At 37.2% G+C, this 14,754-nt stretch overlaps 1 protein-coding gene across 1 annotated transcript in view; it reads right to left on the bottom strand.

Moving 5' to 3' along the window:
- LOC117324931 (transmembrane protein 94-like) overlaps positions 1-14,754 on the bottom strand; it is a 64,639-nt gene that overhangs the window by 26,799 nt on the left and 23,086 nt on the right. The window lies entirely within an intron of this gene.

The raw sequence follows: 14,754 nt of genomic DNA, 5'->3' as shown, positions 1-14,754 counted from the left end.
TGTCCCTTACTTAAAATGAAAATTTTACAACAAAAAAAACTAAAAACATGTGTATTTCATACCTGTCTTTAAGGTATATCTGTCAATACAGGAAATTCAATTATCTACCTGTCTAAAACAGACACCTTTCAATACAGGACAACTCTATTAAATAACTGTCTAACAGACAACAGTCAATAAAGGAAATCATATTACATACCTGTCTATAACAGACACCTGTCAATACAGGACAACACTATTACACACTGTCTATTACAGACACCTGTCTACAAAGGACAACACTATTACACACTGTCTATAACAGACACCTGTCAATACAGGACAACACTATTACACACTGTCTATAACAGACACTTGTCTATACAGGACAACACTATTACATACTGTCTATTACAGACACCTGTCTATACAGGACAATACTATTATACACTGTCTATTACAGACACCTGTCAATACAGAACAACACTATTACACAGTCTATTACAGACACCTGTCTATAAAGGAAAATACTATTACACACTGTCTATTACAGACACCTGTCAATACAGGACAACACTATTACACACTGTCTATAACAGACACCTGTCTATATAGGACACTACTATTACACACTGTCTATAACAGACACCTGTCTATAAAGCACAACACTATTACACACTGTCTATTACAGACACCTGTCAATACAGGACAACACTATTACACACTGTCTATTACAGACACCTGTCTATACAGGACAACACTATTACACACTGTCTATTACAGACACCTGTCTATACAGGACAACACTTTTACACACTGTCTATAACAGACACCTGTCAATACAGGACAACACTATTACATACTGTCTATAACAGACACCTGTCTATACAGGGCAACCCTATTACACACTGTCTATTACAGACACCTGTCTATACAGGACAACACTATTACACACTGTCTATTACAGACCTCTGTCAATACAGGACAACACTATTACACACTGTCTATTACAGACACCTGTCAATACAGGACAACACTATTACACACTGTCTATAACAGACACCTGTCTACAAAGGACAACACTATCACATACTGTCTATTACAGACACCTGTCTATAAAGGACTTCACTATTACACACTGTCTATAACAGACCTCTGTCAATACAGGACAACACTATTACACACTGTCTATTACAGACACCTGTCAATACAGGACAACACTATTACACACTGTCTATAACAGACACCTGACTATAAAGGACAACACTATTACACACTGTCTATAACAGATACCTGTTAATACAGGACAACAATATTACACACTGTCTATTACAGACACCTGTCAATACAGGACAACACTATTACACACTGTCTATTACAGACACCTGTCAATAAAGGACAACTTTATTACATTTCTGTCTTAACCGACAATTGTCAATAAAGAACAACTCTATAACAACATCACTTTTAGTCAATGATCAATAAATAATGCAGGTATTATTGAAGGATTATGTTTTGTCAAATGTTATATAATTAAGTACAACATATTGACAAAATGAGATTCTGATAGTGTATCCAATAGTTTAGTATACATCTTGATGGTATGTATGAAGAGATGTCTACAATGAGTCCTTAAGACTTCTGTAAGAGATGCTACATACACCAGGATAGACTGTAACTATCACATAAAATTCCCATGCCCTACATATCTTTTTAGAGCTTACAACCCTGAAAGTCTACCACATATGAGACCATTTCTACAGACCGCCCAGTCTATTATGACTTCTGAGGGACCATAGGGTGCAATCAAAGTGCATTATCAAAGATATTACCGTTAATTTTATTGGTGATAAATTTGATTAAAGTGCATGAGGTAAGTCCTTATCGTTCCATACCAGAGTTTTTTCACTGGCTAGAAATTTGGAGCAAACAGCTGAGAGTGATTTATAAAGTACATAAAAGAGCGCCTTCAACATTCAAAAGTGTGCATTATCATTATAGCCTTATCAAACAGCCCCTGGGCCTGTACTCTTACACTTGACAAATTGCTGGCTGATAATACTAGTACAGATGACTTGTATAACGTCAATCTATTGTCTTACACAAGACTGGTGATACCATTACTGGAGCATTGTGTGATAAAACAATTATATCGTTAACACATACGCGATATTCCTAATGGAAATGTTGTTCAAGCAACAAAGAGATTGTCATAAAGATACTTAATTTGCACTTTATGACAAATGTATTATTAACCATGAAGTCTTTCTGTGTTAGATTAAAGCCAGCTTACACCTGAGTACACACAGTAATTTATAGGTGTAGAGGTGTAGAGTTAACACTGACAAATACTGAACAGGTAAGTACCTCTAGCAAAGGACATTTCTATATGTATACACAAATATGTAATGATTGACGCTGAATTCTGAATTTCACCCTAGCATGACCTCCTATACCTCTATCTAAATTCTCCCATTGCACTATAGCCCACCTTTCAACACTAACATTAATATATATAACAATAGCCTACTCTATAATAACAATAGTTTATGTGGTGGTGCTGATGAGGCTGTGATATCAGATCAATACACTGCTGCCAGAGTGGTCAGTTAAAGTGCACTAGTCCACTAGCCATCTGACCTCTCCTCCCTCTCTCAGCCAAACAACACCCTGTTTACATGTTTGTCCTCACCACCCAGTGAACCACCTCCAATATAAACAACCATCAGAAAATATAAACAGCTATACACAGCCACAATTTTTTGTAAACAATTCAATTTCCAGAGTAGAAAGTTCATCTGGGGGTTATGGCCCACTGATCTGGGGATGATACTAAATCTGACCTCATATTGGCCTACAGTCTATTGAATCTAGAAGAGTACATTTGGGTGAGATCCTGTCCTCCCCATTTAGGACTGGTCCATGATCTGTAAAGTACAATGGAACTGCCCAGGCAGGGTTGGTGTGTACTGTTAGCTGAACAGTGCAGAGAAAAGTACAGGCAGTCTCTCCTAGGGTACAGCTCAACTGTCCGCTTACAGTCCCAAGGTCTGCAATCTGGCACACAGAGCCTCTTACTGGGAACACTCTAACCCTGTACTTCTATCTGCCCCTCCCCCTTCAATACCTGCTCAATACATCCTGATCGTTTTGTCTGGGTTAAAAGTTAGACACAGCAGACAACCACTGTATCTGTCTGGTGATAGAGATGCAGGTCTCCACTTGTGGAGCCTGATGATGTCATGCTCATTCTTATGTCACATAAATCATACACCTCACTGTGGTATCAGAAGACACAAGGAAATATTGAGGACTGATCTTCTATTGTGTAAATCACAACAGAGTTGAAATGTAAATATATGTGTCAATACCATTTGCTTGGGAAATTAAACGACACTTGAAGACTTAATTAAGAATCTTCCACATACGTTATGAATACACAATATATTTCAATAGATACACTTTATTGATGCCTTGTAGCGTATACATGTACATTCACATATGTCAGTTTGTACGCACTTATTTATGTCTATAAAGAAAGTACATGTATATATAAATTAGATCCAAAGGAAACAATGCATGTATCTTACACAATCAATACTTAACTCTTCTTTGTTGATAAAATCAATATTGTTTCTAAGAAAGAAGGCAACAAAGAAGGCAATTACAGAGATGATTCATTACACATATTTATAAATATAAATTATCTTTTGGTAAAAAGATCAAACCCAATTTCTATTTTACACTGTGTTGTACCAAGTGAAGCCTAAAGTTACAATCTTGTATATCATATGGTAGTTTGAGGATATTTTCAGTGTAAGTAAAAGACATACAACAGAGAATGAGGGCAGTATACCGAGTATGTACATTTAACTCAGGTGACCTTGAAAGTTAGTCAATTATAATATGTCATTCATTTGAACGAACTAAGTACCTCAGTAGCTCTTTATCCCAAAATGCCATTAGCCCAATATCAACCCTTGGCCTGGGTATCTTGGTTATTGGTCACAATATACATTTAACCCAGGCCATGTGACCATAAAAGTAGGTCTAGGTCATTCTTTTTAATGTCATCCAAGCATGCTATTGACCAAAGGTCATGACCCTGGGACTCTTCAGCATAAGCTATTTAATGATTTTATTGCATTTGACCCCTAGCTTTGAACTTGAAAGTAGCTCAAGATCGTACTAATGACTCAATATTATGACTGTGTCCCTCTTGGTTATTGAGATGTTGAAAGTAAGGCAAGGTCATTCAATTATCCCAGCATGCTTTTGGGCCAAAATCATTAGTATCTTGGTTATTGATAAATTATGAAGCTTAACTTTTAATTCCATGCCTCTAGGTTATTGAGAAGCCATTTAACATGTTCATGGCACGAGGGCAGTATGTAGAGCATTAAATGACAAAATGCTAGGGCAATACATTGACTTAACATGACACATGGGCAGTAAATTGTGTATAACATGGCATCAGGGCAGTATATTGTGTATAACATGGCACCATGGCAGTATATTGTGTATAACATGGCACCAGGGCAGTATGTTGTGTATACCATGGCATCAGGGCAGTATATTGTGTATAACATGGCATCAGGGCAGTATATTGTGTATAACATGGCACCATGGCAGTATGTTGTGTATACCATGGCACCATGGCAGTATATTGAGTATAACATGACATCAGGGCAGTATGTTGTGTATAACAAGACACATGGGCAGTAAATTGTGTATAACATGGCATCAGGGCAGTATGTTGTGTATAACATGGCACCATGGCAGTATATTGTGTATAACATGGCATAGGGCAGTATGTTGTGTATATCATGGCATCAGGGCAGTATATTGTGTATAACATGGCATCAGGGCAGTATATTGTGTATAACATGGCACCATGGCAGTATGTTGTGTATACCATGGCACCATGGCAGTATATTGAGTATAACATGACATCAGGGCAGTATGTTGTGTATAACATGACACATGGGCAGTAAATTGTGTATAACATGGCATCAGGGCAGTATATATTAAGTATAACATGGCACCAGGGCAGTATATATTAAGTATAACATGGCACCAGGGCAGTATATTGACAATATGACACCAGGGCAGTATATTGAGTACAATATGACACCAGGGCAGTATATATTAAGTATAACATGGCACCAGGGCAGTATATTGACAATATGACAACAGGGCAGTATATTGAGTACAATATGACACCAGGGCAGTATGTTGTGTATAACATGACACATGGGCAGTAAATTGTGCATAACATGGCATCAGGGCAGTATGTTGTGTATAACATGGCACCAGGGCAGTATATATTAAGTATAACATGGCACCAGGGCAGTATATTGACAATATGACAACAGGGCAGTATATTGAGTACAATATGACACCAGGGCAGTATATTGAGTACAATATGACACCAGGGCAGTATATTGTGTATACCATGGCACCAGGGCAGTATATTGAGTACAATATGACACCAGGGCAGTATATTGAGTACAATATGACACCAGGGCAGTATATTGAGTACAATATGACACCAGGGCAGTATATTGAGTACAATATGACACCAGGGCAGTATATTGAGTACAATATGACACCAGGGCAGTATATTGAGTACAATATGACAACAGGGCAGTATATTGAGTACAATATGACACCAGGGCAGTCTATTGAGTACAATATGACACCAGGGCAGTATATTGAGTACAATATGACACCAGGGCAGTATATTGTTTATAACATGACACCAAGGCAATACACTGAGTATACATTATAATTTAGCATCAGGTAAGGTAAGAGTTTGATATAGTGCCTGAGTGATAAATAATGTTAATACATACTGTAATTAATACCCACGGAATGTATGAAATCTACCACATAATATTTTTAAAAGTAACATAAAACACACTTCAAGGAAGTTGACAAGACTACTTTGGACACCAGACACATTTTGTCTTAGTGAGGATAATGTCTAGTTGGATGTTAGCTAGCAGACTGTACATGTATATGACAACTTTGATGACAAGCTGGAAAATCAGCTATTTACATGTTTAATCAATAGACTTCATACACTCCTAAGTGTCACAAAGTGGCCTAGTCCAGAAGGAAGAGTTCAAATTCTCAATCTGTAGGGATGTCAGGTTACATGTTTCATGTTCCAATGGACTCAACCAAGTCAATGGACTGGACTTAACTCCTTCTTAGAACATTTCAGTAAGTTGTCATTTTCAGGCTGACAGTCACAAAACATTGATAAAAAAAATATAGACAGGACACTCAGACAAGTCTGAGGATTAATATAATCAAAATATAGACAGGATAACCAGGCAAGTCTGAGGATTAATATAATCAAAATATAGACAGGATAACCAGGCAAGTCTGAGGATTAATATAATCAAAATATAGACAGGATAACCAGGCAAGTCTGAGGATTAATATAATCAAAATATAGACAGGATAACCAGGCAAGTCTGAGGATTAATATAATCAATAACATATATACTCTGAACATATCTCAGTGACTACATATGTATATCGTTTACAGCATCTATGATCTATAGAAAAAGTGGCCCACTTGGCCTGTATCCCTCACTTGGCATTAACATTATTATTTTAGTATCATGAGTTTGTTTTGGAAAGACATTAATGGTTGTTAATTGTGATTTTTATTTCCAATTATACTGTACATAAAATTTACCTTACTTTTGGTGACGTAGAAATAAGATAGTACACATATATAAATCCAATTAACATATTCTATAGTGCATACTTCAGGCTTTTTGATTATTAAGAAAAAGTTAATTTAAATGTATTTTAAACATCTCTGACTTTGGTGTCCTTGAATAAAGTTTGTTAGTCTTTCATTCCAGCATCTTACTGGCTAAATATTAACACCTTAAGCCTCTTATATAAATATATTTTATCCCTATGACATTAAATACATCATTCATTTAAATAAACTTGGTAGACCTTCATCAATTCCAGCACATTACTGGCTAAATGTCATCACTCTTAATCATTAACAGTTCATTACTTTACATCATTGTCCATATCATGATGTCACAATCAATTTCTGACTGGAACAGCAAATGAAAAACGGTCCAGGTTATTTTAAACAAATGATTTATGCAAGAATATTACACTGGCGAATTCATATTATATCTGACACTGATTTGTAATTGATCAAATACATGTACACCAGACACTGATAAATTATACCTGACACTGAATTGTAATTGATAAATTATACTAGATACTGATTTGTAATTGATAAATTATACCTGATACTGAATTATAATTGATAAACTATACCTGATACTGAATTGTAATTGATAAACTATACCTGATACTGATTTGTAATTGATAAATTATACCTGATACTGAATTATAATTGATAAACTATACCTGATACTGAATTGTAATTGATAAACTATACCTGATACTGAATTGTAATTGATAAACTATACCTGATACTGAATTATAATTGATAAACTATACCTGATACTGAATTGTTAATGATAAATTATACCCGATACTTAATTGTAATTGATAAACTCTACCAGGTAAATTTGTAAATGAAATATTTTAATAACTTTGGCCTATCTTGTAATTGATGTTTAATGATGCATCAACACAGCAATTCTATGTTTGTATGGGAGAAATCCTGCTGGTAGATCAAGGCCAGAATTACATGGAGGCCATGGTTAAGTTTCCTCTTGTGTAACATCTGTACATACAGGAATAGCTTGGTTTTAAACCTTTACCATTCCCCATTACCATTTGTTTATCGTAAAAAACATTTAATGTGTTCTACAGAAGTCATAATAAAACCATAAAAATACTCAATATGGCCACAATGGTAGCTACAGATGTGTGTCACTATGTTACTGTTTTGACGAAATTCTAAAAATAAAACAGAATGCTATTTCTAGATGGATTTAATTTTGTGGCTGTCCAACCAGATAGAGGGTGTCTCTTTGGTGCGACATGGTTTGATAGTGAGGCACAGTCCTGGTTACATAACTCCCGGTGTGTGATGCACTTTACACTTGTCTGGTGTACTCTGTAATCTGTATATTTCCTCTCTCTAAGAACCCTTACAAATCTCTGTTAAAGTGCATCAGCACTATTACGACTTGCTTTACCTATTTTACTTGAAGTGGGCTGTCCCATTTGGTTCAGATACACAAAGCTTTTGATCATTCCATTATGAAAATCAGGATTATTATATCCGGATATGTGTTGGTTGACAGACTTAGAGCTGCATGTCACACTATAAAATCAATATCCTTCATGCTGAAATCAACTGTACTTAACCTGAATCTGTACTATTGACAGGAATGATCCATTCACACTACCCAAAGAGAGGCTCCTAGATGAGTACATGTATAAATACACACCTCGTTGTTAGTTCATCACACTATGTAAATAAAGGCACAACAAGCTTATTACAACACTAATTAACTCTGAGACAGATTTTAAACCACACATGCCTCTTCAGGACTTCATTACAAAAAGAAAAGTTAAAGGACCTGTTTAACCAAAGCAGATAGTATGTGTCAAGATATTTGTAAATGTCATTACTAATACACAAGGCAGAAAGGGATCTGAAGTTGTCCATCATCTATGAAAGTGCACACACAATCATCGGTGATACTTCAGTCCTGTAGTATCATTATAATATATGAACATGGTGCTTATAATCATTATATACCTATAACACAAAACTGCACTCTTGTATTACAACTACTAATCAACTACAATCACGGAGAATGGTATATTATTCAGTCTGTTGTATGAATGAGTGTTGTGTTGTATATATGTCTGAATATTGTGTTGTATACGGCTGAATGCTGCATTGTATATGGCAGAGTGTTGTGCTATATATGGCTGATTGTTGTGTTGCAAGACTGAGTGTTGTGTATCAAATTGTTGTGCTGCATGACTGAGTATTGTGTTGTATATGACTGAATATTGTGTTGTATAAGACTGAATATTGTGTTGTATATGACTGAATGCTGTGTTGTATATGGCTGAGTGTTGTGCTGTATATGGCTGAGTGTAGTATATGACTGAGTGTTGTGTTGTATATGACTGAGTGTTATGTTGTATATGACTGAGTGGTGTGTTGTATATGGTTGAGTGTTGTACTGTATGACTGAGTGTTGTATTGTATGACTGAGTGTTGTGTTGTATGACTGAGTGGTGTGTTGTATATGGCTGAGTGTTGTGTTGTATGACTGAGTGTTGTGTTGCTGAGTGTTGTGTTGTATATGACTGAGTGTTGTATTGTTGTATATGACTGAGTGGTGTGTTGTATATGGCTGAGTGTTGTGTTGTATGACTGAGTGTTGTGTTGCTGAGTGTTGTGTTGTATATGACTGAGTGTTATGTTGTATATGACTGAGTGGTGTGTTGTATATGGTTGAGTGTTGTACTGTATGACTGAGTGTTGTATTGTATGACTGAGTGTTGTGTTGTATGACTGAGTGTTGTGTTGCTGAGTGTTGTATTGTATGTCTGAGTGTTGTATTGTTGTATATGACTGAGTGTTGTGTTGTATGTCTGAGTGTTGTGTTGTATGTCTGCATGTTGTGTTGTATGTCTGAATGTTGAGTTGTATGTCTGAGCATTGAGTTGTATGTCTGAGTGTTGTATTTTATGTCTGAGTGTTGTGTTGTATGTCTGAGTGTTGTATTGTATGTCTGAGTGTTGTGTTGTATGTCTGAGTGTTGTGTTGTATGTCTGAGTGTTGTATTGTATGTCTGAGTGTTGTATTGTATGTCCGAGTGTTGTATTGTATGTCTGAGTGTTGTATTGTATGTCTGAGTGTTGTGTTGTATGTCTGAGTGTTGTGTTGTATGTCTGAGTGTTGTATTTTATGTCTGAGTATTGTGTTGTATGTCTGAGTGGTGTGTTGCATGTCTGAGTGTTGTGTTGTATGTCTGAGTGTTGTAATTTATGTCTGAGTGTTGTGTTGTATGTCTGAGTGTTGTAATTTATGTCTGAGTGTTGTGTTGTATGTCTGAGTGTTGTGTTGTATGTCTGAGTGTTGTAATTTATGTCTGAGTGTTGTGTTGTATGGATGAGTGTTGTGTTGTATGTCTGGGTACACGTATTCTAGGTGTAGCTAATATAGCAAACTGAATCATCAAATCAAAGTAAATCATCTTTACTGGAAAACCAATCTAGGAAAATTTGCAGCACAGCAAGTGTGTATGATTAAATTTAAGCAACAAGAGTACCGTCATTGGTACAAAGCTTGCCTCAAAATTATCAAAGAGTTTACTGATGCCTTTCAAAACTTTAGATCTGACATAAAAAAATTCTTAGTCCAAAATGTTTAAAAAACCCTAGGCCTTACAATGATCCTAAACCCAAATATGAGAACCCAATACACTTGAATTCTGATTGGATTTTGACTAAATTTGATCAGAAATTTGTTTGTTTGTTTGTTTGTTTTACGGCCCATCGACAACTAGGGTCATTTAGGGCCAAACAATATACTATCGTTTTTTATTTTTAAAGTTAAAATCAGATAAAATTGGTCATTTTTTAAAAGCATTTGTATTGTATATTTAGATTATTATGATAAACAAGAGGCCCATGGGCCTTAACGGTCACCTGAGATTTGAAATATTTCAGTTAATCTAATTGACCCTTTTTAGCCCCACCCATCAGTCCAAGGGGTCTGTCAGGGCCAACATGTGCATAGCATTAAGCTGTCATCCAATGCTGATAATGTTAAGAAAGTTAGAATGAATCAAACAAATGATTGTCAAAGATGTGATTTCCCTATATAAACTTTTGTAAAGTCTACCTCCTCACCAGGGGCAAACGTGAGATCCCAGGGTCATGAAATTCACAATTTTGGTAAAGCACCATAAGACCCTTCCATCTAGGAAAAGTATTTGATTCTACCTTAAATGGGTATTGAGAAGAAGATTTTTGAAATTTCAGTCAATTTGACCCTTTTTGGCCCCGCCCATCAGCCCCTGGGGGTCAGTCAGGGCCAACATGTGCATACAATCAAACGGTTACCCCATGCTGATAATGTTAACCAGGTTAGAATGAATTCCAATACAAATCCAACAAATAATAGTCAAAAATGTGATTTCCCTATATAAACTATGGTAAAGTCTACCCCCTCCCCAGGGGCAAACGTGCGACCCCAGGGTCATGAAATTCACAATTTTGGTAAAGCACCTTAAGACCATTCCTACTATGAAGAGTATTTGATTCCACCATATCTGAGAGTAGAGAAGAAGATTTTTGAAGTTTTAGTCAATTTGACCCTTTTTTAGCCCCATCCCTCAGGCCCCTGGGGGGGGGGGGGGGGGGGGGGGGGGGGGGGGGGGGGGGGGGGGGGGGGGGGGGGGGGGAGGAACGGGGGACCATATAATTCACAATTTTGGTTGACCTTTAGCCATAGAAGCCAAGCTTTCTGCCACATTTCATTGAATTTGGTGTAGCGTTTTTGGAGAAGAAGTTGAAAATGTAAATTGTTTACGGACGGACGACGCACAATGGACGACGCACGACAACAGACAAAAGGCGATTAGAATAGGTCACTTGAGACTTATCACAGGTGACCTAAAAATGGTAAAATATATATATGTACGAATAGATTATGTGAACTTTGAGTATATAGAACGTCAAAGAGAGTAACGTAAAAGACATCAAAGTCTATAGAATAGATCGATTTCTTTCAAGTAGCTAAATATTGTTTTCGAATCCATGGAACTGAAAAGGGTTTTCATATCCGGGACTCGAAAGTATTTATCACGAATGTGCTTGAAATCGGAACATTCTATTAAACAAGAGGCCCATGGGCCTTAACGGTCACCTGAGATTTGAAGTATTTCAGTTAATCTAATTGACCCTTTTGAGCCCATCCATCAGCCCCTAGGGGTCAGTCAGGGCCAACAGGTGTATACCATTAAGCTGTCATCCAATGCTGATAATGTTAACAAAGTTAGAATGAATTCCAATAGAAATCAAACAAATAATAGTCCAAAATGTGATTTCCCCATATAAATTATAGTAAAATTTACCCCCTCCCCAGGGGCAAACTTGTGACCCCAGGGTCATGAAATTCATAACATCAGTAAAGCACCATAACACCCTTCCACCTATGAAGAGTATTTGATCTTAATTGGGTCTTGAAAAGAAGATTTTTAAATTTCAGTCAATTTGACCCTTTTTAGCCCCGCCCATCAGCCCCTGGGGGTCAGTCAGGGCCAACATGTATATACCATCAATCTGTTTACCCATGCTGATAATGTTAACCAAGTTTGAATGAATTCCAATAGAAATCCAACAAATTATAGTCACAAATGTGATTTCCCTATATAAACTATAGTAAAGTTTACCCCCTCCCCAGGGGAAAATGTGAAACCCTTGGGTCATGAAATTCACAATTTTGGTAAAGCACCTTAAGACCCTTCCACCTATGAAGAATGTTTGATTCCACCATATCTGAGAGTAGAGAAGAAGATCTCTGAAGTTTTAGTCAATTCGACCCTTTTTAGCCCCGCCCACCAGCCCCTGGGGGTCAGTCAATGCCAACATGTATATACCATCAATCTGTTTTCCCATGCTGATAATGTTAACCAAGTTTGAATGAATTCCAATAGAAATCCAACAAATTATAGTCAAAAATGTGATTTCCCTATATAAACTATAGTAAAGTTTACCCCCTCCCCAGGGGCAAACGTGAGATCCCAGGGTCATGAAATTCACAATTTTGGTAAAGCACCATAAGACCCTTCCATCTAGGAAAAGTATTTGATTCTACCTTATATGGGTATTGAGAAGAAGATTTTTGAAATTTCAGTCAATTTGACCCTTTTTGGCCTCGCCCATCAGCCCCTGGGGGTCAGTCAGGGCCAACATGTGCATACAATCAAACGGTTACCCCATGCTGATAATGTTAACCAGGTAAGAATGAATTCCAATACAAATCCAACAAATCATAGTCAAAAATGTGATTTCCCTATATAAACTATAGTAAAGTTTACCCCCTCCCCAGGGGCAAACGTGAGATCCCAGGGTCATGAAATTCACAATTTTGGTAAAGCACCTTAAGACCATTCCTACTATGAAGAGTATTTGATTCCACCATATCTGAGAGTAGAGTAGAAGATTTTTGAAGTTTTAGTCAATTTGACCCTTTTTGGCCCCATCCCTCAGGCCCCTGGGGGGTGGGGGGGTGGGGGAACCATATAATTCACAATTTTGGTTGACCTTTTAGCCATAGAAGCTTTCTGCCACATTTCATTGAATTTGGTGTAGCGTTTTTGGAGAAGAAGTTGAAAATGTAAATTGTTTACGGACGGACGACGCACAACGGACGACGACGGACAAAAGGCGATTTGAATAGGTCACTTGAGACTTTATCACAGGTGACCTAAAAAGTTGGTTAAAAATGGTAAAATATATATATGTACGAATAGATTATGTGAACTTTGAGTATATAGAACGTCAAAGAGAGTAACGTAAAAGACATCAAAGTCTATAGAATAGATCGATTTCTTTCAAGTAGCTAAATATTGTTTTCGAATCCATGGAACTGAAAAGGGTTTTCATATCCGAGACTCGAAAGTTTTTATCACGAATGTGCTTGAAATTGGAACATTCTATTAAAAAATGCTCCACTGTGAATTGAGCATCACATGCATAACACATTGGTGGATCTTCTCGTTTTAAAAGGAAGGAATGAGTAGGATATGTGTGCCCGGTGTCTTTTTATGCAAGGGGGGTATGTTTTGGTAGGGGTATAAAAAGTATCCGGGTACTTTTTATGTAGGAGGTACATATTATGCATGGCACCGGTATGGAGCCAAGAGAGGACTATTTCCTCTCTATGATCCTTCCGACTTGGTGTTGATGTTTTAAGTTTCGGTTGTTCTTTAAAAAGTTTGTTGCTCGTCTCGAGAGACCAGCGTTGCTGCCATTTACTCTGGATGGCAGAACTAATTACAGGTTTGAAATCTGTATACAGTATTTTGATATTTGTTTGTTGCAGATTTAAGCATGTTTTGTTTGGCGGTCAACAAGTTCGTTGCCTTTAATTCCAACATGGCTCCAAATCCAAAGTAAAGTTATTTTGCATTTGTTTAAGATACGAGATATTCGAAAAACAAGGTTTTGTATGAGTATTTTTTTTGGATCTCGTAATTGTAAACTTTGAAGGACAGATAGAAAGTCGGAACAAATGATTGCCTTTCTAATGAGTTGTTCATCGATATGGTCGAGGGCCAAATCAATGGCACATGCTTCCACAGAGAAAATAGAGGCACCGTCTGGTAAGCGGATTGAAGAGCAATGGTGAGCAATGACCCATCAGTGTAAAAAGATGGAGAAAAGGTCTCCGCAGCATGCTACACCGATCACCATTGCTCTTCAATCCGCTTACCAGACGGTGCCTCTATTTTCTCTGCGGAAGCATGTGCCATCGATTTGGCCCTCGACCATATCAGAAACATCCTTGGTGGAATTTGATAAGATTTTGCATAAATGATGACTCTGACCCTCAAGGGGCCAGAGGGGTGGGGCCAAATAGGGGAAATTGAGGCAACTCTTTAAATCACTACTAGTCATAAAGTTATGAATGGATTTGAACCCAGTTTGGTCAGAAACATCCTTGGGGAAGGGGAACAGATTTTGCATAAACGGTGGAGGGGCGGGGCCCAGTAGGGGAAATAGAGGTAATGCCTTTAAATCACTACTTGTCATAAAGTTATGAATGGATTTAAACCA

The sequence above is a fragment of the Pecten maximus genome, chromosome 1, assembly GCF_902652985.1.
Source record: "Pecten maximus chromosome 1, xPecMax1.1, whole genome shotgun sequence".
Classification (NCBI taxonomy): domain Eukaryota; kingdom Metazoa; phylum Mollusca; class Bivalvia; order Pectinida; family Pectinidae; genus Pecten; species Pecten maximus.
Note: the sequence above shows the minus strand (reverse complement) of the source record. Positions and strands in the feature narration are given on the sequence as shown.